This window comes from Crocodylus porosus, unplaced genomic scaffold (genome assembly GCF_001723895.1).
Source record: "Crocodylus porosus isolate Cpor-Errol unplaced genomic scaffold, CroPor_comp1, whole genome shotgun sequence".
Taxonomy (NCBI): domain Eukaryota; kingdom Metazoa; phylum Chordata; order Crocodylia; family Crocodylidae; genus Crocodylus; species Crocodylus porosus.
The window spans coordinates 35,836,294-35,852,962 of record NW_017728948.1 but is presented as its reverse complement, the minus strand read 5'-3'; positions in this window follow the sequence as shown (position 1 = coordinate 35,852,962).

Genomic DNA, 16,669 nt, shown 5'->3' with positions numbered 1-16,669 from the left:
AGGGCCTGGAAAGAGCTGTAGAAGTGGGGTATGTCCCAGCCCTCTCCCCCAATCCACCAGTGGGACAGCTAGTAGCAAGGTAGCTGCTATCTTCACCATCAGTGGATCAGAGCAGGGGACTGGGACCCACTGCTCCCCACCACATCTTTCCAAGCCCCATGCCCCTGGTCAGGGAGCCTGGGCCAGAAGCTCCCTGCTACTGAAGCAGGGGGACATTATCCCTGCTCGAGCAGAAAGCAGCCCCCTGGGCCCAGGAGTCAGCTGTCTCCTGGCCCAGTGCTCCCTGCCAGCCCCTGGGTAACACCCAGTGGGAGCCTGGAGCTCCACCCAGTAATGGCAAGTGTGCATTGCAGGGCTTTAAGGACCTGGGAGCAAATCTGTTCCCTACCCAAATCCCACCTACCCAAAACATCTTAGTGGGTGTGTCTACACATGATGCTATGTGATTGTAGTAACACGCTACAGTGACATAGCAACTGCAGGCAAAAACCTTGACTCTGCAGCTATGTTACTATAATGAAGCACTCCCCCATTACAGAGCACCACTGTGGCAACATACTGTGAAAAATAACCATGCACAGCACACATAGCACAGTACAGACTGCTACTCCACTGCCTTTTAGTATTTCCAAAAGGAAGCACTAAGTGACAGTGAAGTAACAAGGGTACCAGCAGCATGTGTAGACATTTCCACTGTGCAGTCTTGAGTAAATGCATGTGTAGACATGCCCACACTTGTTTCTGCTTCCTGAATAGATGCATGAATACCAATTACTGTGGATCTGATTCAGTCACAGGTACTAATAGACTTAAACACAGCAACTAATATATAGGTTGATATATGACCAGTTGCATAGAGAATAATTCAGATAGCCTTGCTACCCTATCTATTTTTAAGGCTTCTGTAACTTACTCTTCAATTCAAACCACTGATTTATAATATTCATATTTTGTTTAGCTTGTTACTCTTGCCATGTAAAATAACTTACTTCTCAGGAATTCTAGTCTTCTTTGAGGTGTCTGTTTCAAATCTATTCAGCAGGGATTGTAAGCATAATTTATATCGGATTTTGATAGGTTTAGAGTTTGTGAAAGTTATTGCTGATGACATTTAGAAAGACAAATGAATACTCAAATATTAAAAATAATATGTCTCTATTTCTTTACATATATGAAGGAAAACTATAAGTAGTTATCAAAAAGAACAATTTGCAAAGCATGGGGGCTACGAAAAAAGGCTGGATTCACGTAATGTTTCTGATTCATGAACAAAAGTAATGTAAACAATTAAATGGTGATAATTACATTTCAAACAAGTCAAATAAGTGCAAGATTTCATAAATATACTGAAGATGCTTAGGAGTAAGATCTGTTCTACCATTAGGAGATTTGTAGCATGAACAGATGGCTTTGAAAGTTCCCGGCACTCTATCTGATGTTTAATTTCTTCCCATTGGTAGGTCTGTCAGACTTCCAGTTTATGTTAAAATAATAGGAATAGAACAAAGGAATTACCATACCAAATCAGACTGGTGATCAACCGAATTAATTATAATGTCTCCAAAGTGGCTAGTACCAGATGCTCCAGGAGAAGATACAAGAAACCCCACAGTGAATAATCAAAGAATAAGTTACCAAACAAAGCCTTTCATATTGGAAAAGACTAAAAGTATATTCCTAACCAAGAGGTAAATTATGCACTGAGAAACAAGGACTGGTACTCCTTCTTTGCTGATTTGTGAATGGGCTTACCCATCAATACGCAAATATAGAAAATCCCTTTCATTCTTCCGTGCAAGTCACACACAAAGCAGGGCATAGTTAGCAGAAAGAGGATAGTAAAGGAAGCAAGTATGAAACTTTCTTTGCTGGAATAAAAGCAGGAAAGAAAAGAAGCAAGTAGGCACTGCACTAAAATAGATGCCAAAATGGCTGCTGCTTCTTTCTGGGGCAGCAAGCAGCACCAGAATCTGGTATTAGTCCTCGCACAGTCACAGGTGGGGAAGCAGATTTTAGCTGAAGAGCCATTGAGCTGGCTGATGTTCAGTGAGCTGCTGTATGCAGTCTGTATATCTTAATGAGGCTTGTGGTGTGGAAGCAACAATGTATTATCTACATAAATTTATATAAACAACTATTTACAGTAAAAAAGCAACTTACTACCCTCTGTTAGGGTCTAGGGTTTAGTCTTGTTGATGTCCTGCCACACCAGTAAGTTCCTTCTACTTCATCCATACTGTCTCCTGGGGTGCCACGCTTCCTGGACATTCAATGTCACACAGTCAGCCATGATTCCAGGAATCATGGGGGGGGTCATGGGCGGAGCATGACCGGAGAAGTGGGGGGTCCCCCAGTGGCTGTCGGCAGAGCCAATCTTAGGGGGAGCACAAGCGCTCTCCGAGTTCTCAACAACAGAAGAATTGCTCTAATATTTTTCTGCAGTCAAAAAAGACTGAAAACTGTGATCTGGCATTTTCCTAGGGGGGGTTGGAATCTAAAAAGGTTAAGAACCACTATCCTTGTTGAGCATTGGAAATACTTTCTGTCCCTTGCTTAGGATAGATTGGAAAGTGTTAATAAAAACCTGTTAAATAACGTTTTTTGATATTGTAGTAGAGGGGTTGTTTATTTTTTCTTATCTTTGGAACTTCTTCACATTTCTTGCTATATATTTCAATGTCAAGTTCAATTGTGTGCCCTATTAAGCCTCTGAATTCAATATTTTATGAGAAAGTTTCCATAGGTTATTTCTGCCTTATTTGAAAAAGCACTTCCAATTTTAAATTTTCAGTATTAGTTTTAGGAAATTCTTAATCAGTTTGCATGACCATTAGCATCCTCCTTTTTATTCATCTCCTCTGGTAAAGTCCCACTATTTTAAGTCTTTATTTTGAAGTTTTCCTATGCCTTTATCATATGCATTGCATATTTCTGAACCTGTTTTACTTCCCACTACATCTCTTCTGAGTTAGTGAAGAGCTAAGAACAATATTCCAAATGCCAGAATACCACTCATTTATAGAATAGCATTATATTTGTAATGTTGTTTTCCTTTTTATTTCTGAGGAACCTAATACTTTTTTAGCTGAGTTAATATGTGTTGTACCTTAAAATAGAACTCAACTGAAACATCTACAATGTTGCTCACGTATGTGTGCATGTGTGTGTATTTCCCTTCTTCTAAGACATTATGATGAACATAACATTTTCATTTGTCAACAGTAAATTTTGTCACCAAGCAGGATGATCATTTTGCTCTATTTTGTTTATCCTTTGAAGCTCTTTACGGTCATATTGACTAACCTAAACACTTTATGATATGCATGTTTTGCTATCTTACTGCTCACTCATTTATTTACAATACTAAACTAAATATATTACCTGAAGAAGATTGCCTAGAAAAGCTGTCTGTTTTCAGCAGAGCCAAATGAGGTGCATCCTCAAGTATTCAAGGAACTGCCTGAAGTAACTGTAGAGCCATTAACTATTCTCTTTGAAAACTCCCAGATGTCAGGTGAGGTCCTGAACATTTGGAAGAGGCAAATATTGTGCTGATCTTTCGAAAAAGGAAGATCCAGTGAATTACAAACTGGATAATTCTGACCTCAGTAGAGGAAATATCATTGAGATTGCCATCAAGGAACCTACCTCTAAGCATGTGAAGGAGAACAAAGTGATGGATTTCTCAAAAGTGAGTCATCTGTGACCAAACTCACTTCCTTCTGTAAGATGACAGGTTATATGGATGGGGGAGAAGTGTGGATACCTTTTCTTTAGCAAGGCTTTTAACGCTGTCTCCCATGACATTCTCCTGATTAAGCTAAGGAAACATAATTTGTTGAATCATTATGCTCAAAGAATGGGGGCAGGGTTCAAGTTCTAATTGGCAGGAGGTATTTAGGATGGTTTGCTACTAGTTAATATCTTCATTAATGATTTGAAAGATGGGACTGAGTGCATACTTAGGAAATGTTCATACTACCTAGTTTGGTGGAGCTGAAGATGGAGGTTGGTTATAAGGATTCAGAATGATCATGATAAGCTGGAAAAATGGTAACAAAAATAATTGAATGAAATTTACTTAACACAATTACAAGAGTCCTTCATTCAAGCCAAAACAATTCCATGAGCAGTTACAAACTGCGAAATGACTAGATAGGCTATAGTAAACTGTAAGCTGAGTAAGATCTGACAAGTGTTTTTCCTGGAAAACAACCCCCACCCCCACAAAGTATACTGGGCTGTATTAACAGTACTGTTGATTCCATATCTTGAAAAATGATTCTTTCCCTTTATTCAGCACTGAACAGGCCTCACCCAGAGCAGTGTGTCCAGTTTTGAGCATCACACTTCAAGAAACACAAATTAGCAAAACTCCAGAGGACAGCAACAAAAATAATGAAAGTTCTAGGAAATACAACTTGTGAGAAAAGGTTGGAACAACCAGGATTATTTAGTTTGGAAAAGAGAAATCTAAGGGAAAATTTGATAAGCTTCAAAATAGAGGACAGGACAAGACATAATGGTTTGAAATTGTAACAGGGAGATTTAGGTTGCAACACACTATCTAAAGAAGTTGTGGCAGCTCCAGCCTTGGAATTTTTTAAGACCAGGTTAGACAAAGACTAGTCTGGAATGGTTAAACAGGGACGTTCTTACCTTGAACAGAAGGTTGATCTAGACGGCCTTCTAAGGTCCCTTTCAGACCTATTTGTCTATGCTTCTATTATATTATATTAAATAACATTGATCCTTTCACAGACAATTGTGACAATTTGGGTGTTAACCTTTTGCCATAAATCTATCACAGTGTGTGCATCTACACAAGACGCTTACTACTCAGTAGCCCAATAAAACTGAGCAGTAGCATGCCGGTCTAAAACCATGCTAATATGTTACTACACAGTGTTATTTGGCTACTGCAAAGTAAAGACAAAAAAAACCCCTGTATGCCAGTGCTACTGTGCAGTAGCGCATGTTACTGCACACTGGCTTTGTACTTAGTTAACTAAGTCATATACTTAATGTGCAGTAACTAGGTGTATTAATGAATATGTAGATACACTCTGTATGTTACTATTGCATTTCTGTTTTCTATCTCCCCAATCACTTCTTAGCCATGTCAATTATTTTCTTCTTGCCACATTAGTACTTACCTTCCTTAACAGCCTATTGTGTGGGACTTCATCAAAGGCTTTTAGAAAGTTCATATAAATTATATCAACTATCTCTACATTATCTACTTCACATAGCTAACTACCTCTATTGTTTGATTATCAAATTTTGACTGCAGAATCTATCTTGATTCATATGTCTGAAGAAATCTTCTAGTTTCTTTTTGTGTTTCTATTTTAAACCTATTTGCAGCATTCTAAAGTAAACCAAAGAAAAGGCTTACTCGTTTGTAATCCCAGGTTTATTCTCACAACATCACAAAAAACACATATCCTACTTCGTAACCCTCTTGAATAGTGGATAGCATTAGTTAGGGAGCACATATATGTCTTGGTGAGTTAGCCATTGACTTTTTGTTTCTTCTGAATTCTTTGATACATTTCTGGTCCAGGTGAGGTGTTACTCTTCAGTTTATTTCTGTATTTATTTTTTCAGCATCTCTTCTCCTGGAAGAATTCCTGAGAGTATGTCTCATCTTTAGTATGTGAGAGGTCACCTGTGCTATCTGAAAAAACTGGAACTCTAATATTTAGGAAAGAGACAAATAGGAAAGATGACATGAAGGTACAAAAGATTGTAAGTAGTCAACAGAATGGGAAAACTGAGAGTCCTCTGGAAACACAGTTCATATGATAGAAGTGTATGGTCTAATTTGGAAGTTCATGATTTAAATACATGGGAGAAGAGAGTCTGAGATGACAAATTTGTTTATACCAGTAGTGTCTACATGAGACACTGACCACGCAGTAGCCAAAAAGTACTGCTCAATAACACATCACAGCACAGACTGCTAATACACTACTGCAGAGTATTATTAGGCTACTGCACAGTAGCATTACCTAAAAGATGTTCACTGGCACAACTGCACAGTAACTGCAGTTACTGTGCATTTGTGGATTTATTTAGTACTTGTATTAGCAATAATACAATAAATAAATGCTCAGTAATGACTGTACAGTAGTGCCTCGTGTAGATACCCCACCTTCTTTTTAAAAAAATAGAAAATAGCATTGACAAAAGTAAGAGAATATTATTTACATTTCAAAGTCAAGTGCCAAAACTTAGAAAGTGCCAAGTTTATGTGCAGCCTCTGTTCATGTGCATTATAATACAGGATCATGAAATGTTTAACCTTTAAACTCCTGCTTCATTCAATGATCAGGATGGATGCACAAGAAAATATAATCAAGGCTGAGTGAGCAACTGTAAATTTGACATTTGCAAATTTGAGTGTACAATCCAATTATCTTTTGCTTTAGGTAGATATTTTCTATATAATTAATATAGATAATGAAAACATCTACAGTAGAAAAAATAAGAATGAAAAATACTAAGAATGTTGCAGGCAATATGAACTGAAATTTTAGTACATAGACCAAACAATCTCTGGGGCCACAGATCAGTGAAGCACATAATTAGCACTTAACAGATGATTACCTTTAGGTATATACTTAAGGTCCAATGTAGCCAACATGAGTTAAACACTTGCTGAGAGAAGCAGATCCTTAAGGGATCTAAATAGGGATGGACTTAAGAACGTGTTAAGTGCTTGCTAACTCACAGCCTAACTAACAGGGACAAGGAAAAACATTCCCATATGAGAAAGTTATTTCACAGCTATCAACATCACGATTTTTAGCACCATCCCCTGAACCATCTGGAATAAAATACTGTGAGACACAGGGTACTGAATTCAGTCTTATTATGTCTGGTATTCTATTTTCCTATGCTTTTTTCACCATTTTTTATATGGAAATCTGTGCTTCTAATGATCTGTTTTTGCTCAACTCTGAAACAAATCAATTTGTCATAAAATTTTAGAGATGAACTGACTACAACTGAATATAGTATATCAGACAAGAAAATACCATCAAAATATACAATGCCATTATATTATTTTCTTCCATTTATACTGAAAAGTTATTACAGTATAGAATAAAGTCTCCCTATTGTGCTACATTCAATACCTACTAAAATGAAACTATCCAATGAACAAAATGTGAGGACAATACTTGCTCATACAGTCCTACACAAAGTAGTAAGGGGAGACTTTAAAAGAAGTGTAAAGGTCTAAGTTATACTTTCATACTTTGAATGTTTCTACAATTTTATGCAAATATTAAACTTTTCCTCCTTCCACAATCTTTCATTCCTGTGTTTTGCTGCTTCTGTTTTTTTTACCTCTGTCTTCCCAACCAAGACAGGTCTTTCTTATTTTCTTGACCCTGTCCTTCTGACCCAATGTGTTACCTCATTCTCTATTCATATTCCTTCATCAAGACTTTTCACATGGCTGAATTATCATTTCTAATACTTCCAATAGTGATTTGTGTGTCTCTCCTTTCCTGAGTCTTCTGCTTTAGCTCCTATTTTATCCTTTTGGTAACACAAGTAACTACTTCATATTCCCAATCATCAGCAAGCGTAGACCCTTGAAACATAAGAAATTTGAATAGACCTAATGACCAAATGAGTTTTTACTGAGAAACGCAGATACCATGATGGAAATATCAGCAATTTCCATTTGAAACAATGCTTACCTACAGTAACTTTTAAAAAATAGCCACAACTAAGAAAATAAATGAAGAAATAATGTATTAACTGAAGTGTAAGGGATTTGTTGGGAAATGGAAATGCAGGAAGACAGAATTAAAAGGAAAATCTTATGTTTTTTGAATGTATAAATGCTCATATTTTGCTCAGGGTAAAAGCAGAAGTTTAGACACATTCTAATACCACATCAGATGTCTTATTTGTATCCCATTGAATAGTATAGCACCACTGGGACTGGTGCAGCTTCTCTTTCCCATTCTAGTACATTCTTAGGTGTTTCTCTTCAAATCCTGGGGTCCCCTCCTTCCTTGCCACTTTTCTCCATGGGGAGAAAAATATGATTGATTCAGGAAAGAAGCTTCTCAAGAGCTGTTAGATAATTTCAGGCAAGAGTGGGCAAGAAGGAAAAAACCATGACAGCCAATATGTAATTCAAACCACTAGATTGGGAAAGAGTGAAGAAACGTTGTAGAGCCATTGGACATTTCTGGCTTATTCCTCACCCCTTGCTTAAAGGAAAAATGCCTTGGCCCCTGTTTGTCAGTACCTGGAGCCATGCCAGGAACACAATTTAAGTAAGTTGGGCTGGGGGGAAGGCTGACCAGGGCTGGGGGGAAGGTTGGTCTATGGGGGTGTTGTCCATGTGGAAACGAGGGGGTTAGAGGGCTAAAAATAGTCTGGTCAGGGTAGTTGGGGGGAGGGGGGAAAGGAAAAGGGCAGCTCCAGGGCTGATACTGTACAAGTTTGGTTAGATCCAGCATGGGTTAGATCAGCCTGACCATTTTTTGCCCAATATAAACTCCCTGAAAATATGGATACTTCAGCACTTAGATCAATCTAACCCTAGTTATGAAGGGTAGAGACGTTATGAAGAGAGGCTGCGAGCTATGGGACTCTTCAGCCTGAAGAAGCGCAGGAACAGGGGTGACTTAGTGACATCCTATAAGTACATATGGGGTGTGCATCAGGATCTTGGGGAACCTCTGTTCACCAAAACACCCCAAGAGATGACAAGGTCCAATGGCCACAAACTTCTGCAAGATGGTTTTAGGCTGGACATAAGGAAAAACTTCTTTACTGTTGATAGCCCCCAAGGCCTGGAACAGATTTCCCCCAGCGGTGGTGCAAGCACCCACTCCGGACACTTTTAAGAAACATTTGCATGTTTATCTTGCTGGGATCTTTTGACTCTAACTGACTTCCTGCCCTTTGGGCAGGGGGCTGGACCCAATGATTTTATGAGGTCCCATCCAGCCCTAATGCCTATTAAATCTATTAAGTCTATAGAGCTCCTCTTCTGAGATTCCCTTGAGAAGCAGGGACAATGAGGAGAACAGGGATGGGGACCCAGAGCTGCTCTGAGCAGGTCTGAGTCCCTAGGCTCTAGAAGGACAGCAGAGATGCCCTAGTTGAATTGTTAATCTCAAACATTTGGCAGCCAAGAAGTTAACTCCCAAAATTGTGAGATTTTTTTTAAAAATGGGTTCTTTTCTCTTTGCCTTTTGTTGACACTTCTGCCTTTTCAGGCTGTTTTCTGCAACTGAAAGACCTAGAACTTATCTTAAATGAAAGCTCAGATTCTGACTTCATCACCTGGCTAAGATTCATGAAAGCTGGCAATTCTACAAATCCAGCAGGAAGATAAGGAGAACTCATATACTGTCCATATTTGGGAAAGGCAGCATAGTGGGTATTGAAGTGGTTGTTCACTGTAGAAAAAACATAGCTGTGTCAAATGAGTGTGTGAGGCAGCACCACGTATTCCTGTTGGAACTTCAATATTTCTTTTTGATAGTCCTAGGCAGGGGCCCTTGCTAAACCCCACACCTTAATTTCTGAAACAAAATGCATTTCTGTAAATTTCACGTTTAAGTAGGTTTTAAGAATACTTCCTCAGCGTGGTTCAGATACCTTTGCAGCTTGTACTCTTTCTCCCCACACACAAAGAATTGTTCAAAATTAGAAAAGTAACTTATCTGAAAAACACAAGGAGAAAAATATCCTTAGCAGATAATTCATTAAAAAACATTGTACTCTCTTGTTTATGAAGAGAGAGAAACAAAAGTACAGCAGTATTGCACAGTTTGGTCTTTTGTCACACATTTTGATGGCTTTTGACACATATTGACTGGTTTGAATGTGGTATTTCAATCCACACACAAACTTGTTTATTATGATGTTACCTTCCAAGATATGAAGACTGTGTGGTGATAAATGTTATCAGAGCATCAATTAAATAAGAAAATACCTTCAAAAAGGAGCAAAGAGGGATTCCTTCTAGGATATTTAAAATGGTAATGCTCCCTGATAAAGCTCTATAAAGATAGGTAACAAGTGAAAATAAATTGATTTTATACATGGCACATCAGGGGCCTATCAAGCAATCAGATCTTTGTGGGTGGCTGTGTACAATCAAAGAGGCTCCACACTGTCATTGGGTATACCAACACAGATACAGTTGGAAGATTCATGGCTTTAGGTAGCTACCAAAGTGCCTATTTCAGGAATTTTCTTTCTTAAATATTTATTTTTTCCTGTGTAATTCTTACTGGAAAACTTGTAGAGCTGTTGTATCCCACTATTAACTCTAGCTATTTTATCTGTATCCTTCAACCTCTGCCAGATTCTTGTTTCTATGAGTTTACTCCTTTTTCTATTTGTCCCGCTGGTTTGTTTTGTTTGGTTTTTTCCTGTCTTTTGTCTTTTCCTTTGGCTGTTGCTTGTCTTTTTGTTTTTCGGATTTGTCCTTTCCATTATTTTTTCATTCTTTTCTCATTTTTGATTCTCCTTTCCTGCCCCTCCATCTCTCTTTTCTCCTTCACTAATTCTCCTTATTCCAAGGAGCAGCATTGTATTCATCCTCACCAAAAGAGACTGTACACGAATACCAGTTACAGTCAGACACTGACAAGGGTACTTGAAAATTCTCAGCCCTTCCTGTGCACACACGTACTGCCTGAAGACCTAGATAATTAGAAGATAGACACATATATCCTAGCTAATTAGTGACAACTACCCAGAAAAATAGGATATAACCATTTTTAGAACTAGGTATGAGCAGGTAAAGAGTATTTTCAATCTAACACATTTCTCTCCTTAGCTAGATTCTTCTGTTTCAACTCTCTTCTTTCTCATTAGAAGATATCTTTATTATTCCTGCTACACAGGTTTTCATACTCTCCAGACAATATTTATTTCTGTGTTATTAAGAATTGTGTGGAGCCCTCCAGATGTGCAGTCTATAGACCATTTTTTTTGTTTAGCTGATTGTGAGTTTCCCAGTAAGATACTATCATGTCCTTCAAAACCAGCATAGCTTGAAATAATTCAGAGAAAGAGCAGTTAGCTTCATGAAAGGTGTTGTCAGAAAATGCATATCATTTCTAACAGTGACAAGGTTTAAGAAAAGCATAAAACAGGCTCAAAGGTGAAATGGTTATTAATTGTCAGCTAAAAACAGCTACCAGCTAGTTATGATCCAGTTCAGTATAAATGATCCATAATCTATCTAAACAAATAACTAGAAATAACTGGTGATAGCAATTCAGTCTGTAGGTTTGTCTTTTAATTAGATCAGAACTATTGATGTAATTTTTAAACAGCAATAACAGTCAGTTACTGCGGTTCCAATTTCCTTCAGTTACAGAAAGATATAAGCCAGGGCAGTCTACTGTTTGCAGTATTAAAGATATTTATTATTAACAGGAAACGCTTGTCTCATTTAGAGTAACATAAATTCATACTTATCCCTTACGGAAATATCTCAGAAACAGGAGCAATATGTAGTCATATGTTCAGTATGACTGCTAATCAAATTGTTCCTCCCTCTATTTTCGTATTCATAAACAGTTTTAAAAAATCTATCAGGAAAAAAAAGTGAATTGGTGCTAAAAATCTGTGCTTGAATAATCAACATTTGAGAAAAGATATCTGAGGTAGGGAGTTATTATTTTATTTCTAGAGAAAAGAAACATTTGGGAAATTATATATTCTTTTTCTAAGGAGTAGTTTGGAAATAAACAGACAAGACTGACTGCAAAATGCCCAGAACTGTATAATTGAGGCAACATAAGCAGTAGAAATGATGAAAAATATTCTACCCAGCGGTAGAGTCTATTTTATTTCAGGACATGTATTCTGAAACAGTACAGTGCTTTAAAGAAATTACATTTAGATCCTGAACAGTATGGGGTAGGGACCCAGCTGGTATAAACTGGCATACCTCCACTAAATTCCAAGACTCTCAGAATTTTAACCAAAGGCCTTTCTTTGCAAATAATATGTTCTGCTATACACTGACAGCCTTAGATAAATATATTTAATTTACAACGCATCAAAATTTATACTGAAAAAGGTATAACAATCTTTTCAAACTCTGTTCACTAGAGTGAAAAAAGGGAAATGCTTGTTCTGAAAATTAAGTGATAGGAGACTTCAGATTCTTTTGGACTGATTTTTGCAGTAGCACATTTTGTCATGATATCCTGGCAACTCTGAAGTCTCTTACAATATTGTACGTACAAATTAATTCATTGCAAGCATCTGCAAATGATTTGTATAGCACCAAACACAGTACTGAAAAGTGACACTGTAACATGTATATATTGTATATACATGTTGTATATATTGACATAACTAAACACATAGCAATGCATTTGCATTTGCTGGATTTATGGAAATAACAGGCTGCATTACGCACCATTTAGAAGGGTGCCCCCAAGATGAAGAAAAACACATACATTTTTCACAGTCAAAGCACAAGCTTTTAATAGGAAAAGTGGTTGCTGCAGAAAAGGGTGCATGATGTGTGAGTGTCTTAAACAACAACGGATTCTTTAACAGGTATGTGAGCTCTTGAATTGAGTTCTGTTAAGTTTTGCAAGTGTGGTGGAAGTATACGTTTTTTTCAAAATTCTTTTTTTTTCCCCTTTGTAAGATCATTTATGAAGGAGAGAGCCTGGTATCGCTGGCTTGAGCAAGGCATTGTATGGGCAGGTAAGAACTTTTTTATTCCTGACCTTTTTTTTCTTTCCTCCATGAAATAGCCATTTTGGTTGTTCTGTATTCATAGACAGCAATCTCATCACTGGCAGCATGCTATTTCTTTATCAGGCTATTGTAATAACCTTGATTAGGAAGATAAAAATGAAGCTAGCCAAAACAGAAAAAGGATCTATCATTATTATAGAGGACTAAAATGTAATGGGGAAAAGTATCCTACAGGTAGCATTAAGGAAGGACCTTTATCATTGTAGAGAAAAAGATGATATAGTGCTTGCTATGCAGCTATTGGGTGGGATTTTCCCCAAGTGTACCTCTATAGGGCAGAAAGCAGTGCTGTGCAGAGGCGCCCTGAACTAGTTTTGAGCACATTACCTCTGGAATCGGAAGCACTTCAGTCACATTAGTTCCATGCTGGGCCCAGGATAATTACCTCTGCTGAGAAGCAGGTCTCATTAGCCCAATCAGAACACTGTAATAATGCAGCTGCACTTCTTTCAGTTCTCCAGCTAACCTACACAAAGTCAGATCAGAGTTCCCTCTGTATGGCCCTGCCTTGTGGCATCTAGGCCTCTCTTGAAAATCCCACCCACTTCAAACTTTGCAGAATTGATAGTCTCAATCCAGTACCTAGTGGAAATGTTTCCACAGAACTACAAATGTCATTAATAGGAGAAACTTGGCCTTTCTCTTTTACATAATTAGCTATATTGTTCTCAACCGCTCTTTACTTTATCTGTAACTAGTTCAGTTATCTTCTCCTTGTTCCATGTGTTTACTACCCACTTTCCTTCTCAAATTATTATTCATTTACATAATGAGGCTAAACGAAACTTTTCTACCTGATATTTAGCTTAGGCTATATTTTTTTCCCAGATCTGATGAAAAACATTTTGTGACCAAAAGTCTGTTTGTTTTTTTAACATCTCTCCCAATTATATAGTTGGTCCTACAAAAGATATTAACAAAATTTCTCCTTCTCACATATTTCTTGGACCATCAAAGCTATAGCAGCAGTACTTCAAACTGGCAAATATTCCAAGTTCCAGGTTTAGTCAGAAAAAAAATCTGTTGACTTGTGTGGAGTTCCTCGTTAGCAATCTTAGCAGGGAGGTCAAGGACTGAGTAAAAAGACAGACAGAAGAATTGCCATCTCAGCGTAATAGGCAGCTCTGAAGCATGTCAATTAGCTTGGGCATCAAAAAGTGCACAGCTGTTTTTGTTGTACCTGCTTTGTACATAAATAAAAACTATCTAAATTCTGTGTTCTCAACGTGACTCATTTAACAAGCTTTTAATTCACCCACATGTTTAACAAGTAAGTGAAAATAAACACATTTCTTATACTTTCTGAAAACACAGCAGTCACAAATATAAGAAACTTGAGCAATAAAGGTGATGGTGATCTTTCAGAGATGTCTTTGGGGTAATGGCATTGCCATCAGTTCAGCTCTGTAGGTTGCACAGGCTGCATTTCTGGTCCTGAGTCAGTATAATCTGCTGCATTTGCATATTTGCCAGTTTCAGCCTGAATTCTATGGCCAACGGATCAAGCAGTACAACTCAACATTAATTCCCCATCTGCACTTTACAATCACAGAAAGCTCTGAAATGCCAACCTTCTACACTTCCTTGCATACTCCAGTGTAATGTACACTGGTTTGTACACCCATAAAAATGATACCAGGAAACACAGGGGACAGACATGCAGTTTATCCTTGGGTAGCTCAGACTATAGGTTGTTATTATTACTTATCACTGTTACATGGCAGGGAAACAGTAGTCTGTGTGGCTTAGCCTGGGATAACTGTGAACAGATAATACCTAAACTGGTATAACTTACAATAGTAGACTTCTACTCAGTTATTTCAAGAATAATTATTCACCAGACTAGATAAAGTTACCCTAGTTTGGTAAATTCCATGCTATATTTTTACACAAGTGTAAAATCAGATAACACATCCTTTTGTTATCACAGTTAATGGAAGGGAGAAGGACATAGGATCTTCTTCCTTTACACAAGCTTCAAGGTGCTTGCTAAACTATGAGATGAGCTAATATGCTAGCCTAGCATGACTTTCCCAAGAAGACATGGCCTGTGGGTTGTTGGCATTATCCTTGACAGATGATCTATGTGTTAAGTGGCATACTACATCCAGAAACAAATAAGGTTGTACTGTGAACCTGTGATGAGCAGTACCGTATGTACAATTACACATCTTCTGGCCTTGATGTGTCTGATGATAATATTACTCAGAAGATACAGTCCCTACCTTCTCCCCTGCCCATATTTTTCATTGTGGCAGAGTGCAAGTCCTAGATACAGAGATGTTTGTCCAGGGGTGTTTATTTTTTTTTCATTATTATTAGTCAATATAAATATGTTTTAGAGAGGCATTCAGTGAACTGTAATTAAAAGCTTTATATAAAATAGCAAATAGGGCTTACTTTGGCTTTCCATAAAATACTCATTTTAGCCATGACAGTCAAGTGGCATTGCTTTCTAATCTACTCTAGTTTAGTGCTTGCTGGCACAGTTGGCATTAACGTCTAAGTGTTTCATTGGATTTCTTGTCCCCCCCCCCCACCTTCTCCTAAGAATCTTGTCTTCATCTTTTAGTTTTGTTTAATAGTCTGTAGGGCATCTGATTGCACTTGTCAAGCTCCAATAAGAACACTGAACTTCAAGTAAATTTTCAGATGTGAAGTCAGTTCACAGAGTAGTTTAAGAGGAGCCATGTGTAAATGAAACGAGAGGTGTGTGCGCATGACACTTTAAAGCAGACTAAATGCTTTTGCACCGCTTTAATGGCGGTGGTGTTTGCATGCCTTGGTGGCGTACTGTGCATTAGTTCCAGCTGCTCCAGGAAATTCGATGGCATAATGCTCCTTAAATGAGTTGGGGCACAGCAAACTAAAACGCCTTTGAGGAGTTTTAGTTTGCTGCCCCTACAGCCCTGCAGACAGCCTGGCAGCAGCCCAGGAAAGCAGGCTCCACCCAAGAAAAATGGCAAACCTGATCTCCCCACTCACCTTCCCCCAGAGCCTGCCTGCCTGCTTGAGCTGTTCGGGGGCCCAGTACTCCCCTCTGCAGCTGGGAGATGGAACCACCTGAGTTGGGTGTCTGCAAGCAGGTGCTGCCGAGGTGGGGGGGAGGGGGCTGCCATGGAGGAAGACACCAGCCCCCACCCCCACAGCCCAGGGACTGCTCTGCCCACTGGCAGCTCAACCTCCCCTCTGCACCAGAAGCAGGTAAGGTGCATGCATTCAGGTTTAATCAGCCCAAATTGAAGTGGTGTTTTTTAAAACCCACCGCTTCAATTTCATAATTTCATAGTTTCTAAGATTGGAAGGGACCTGAACAGATCATCAAGTCAGACCCGCTGCCCTGGGCAGGAACAAATGCTGGGATCATAATACCTCAGCCAGGTATCTATCCAACTTCCTCTTGAAGACCCCAACGGTAGAGGAAAGTACCACCTCCCTTGGGAGCCCATTCCAGAGACTGGCAGCCCTAACTGTAAAGTAATGCCTCCTGATATCAAGCCTGAACCTACTGTCAATCAATCTGTGGTTGTTATTCCTTGTTATCCCTGGTGACCATGCGAGTGGCCCTTCACTGGACCCTCTCAAGGTTAGCCACATCACTCCTGAAGTGTGGTGCCCAGAACTGGACACTGTACTGGACACTATACTCCAACTGCAGTCTGACCAGTGCTGCACAGAGGGGAATAATCACCTCCTTGGACCTGCTTGTGATGCATCTGTAGATGCTCGACAAGGTGCAGTTAGTCTTACTGACTGCTTCCTCGCATTGGCAGCTCATGTCCATCCTGGAGTCAACAATGACTCCAAGATCCCTTTCAGCCACTGTGTTGTTGAGAAGGGTGTTCCCCAGCCTATAGGTGTGTTGCAGGTTCCTTCTCCCTAGATGCAGCAC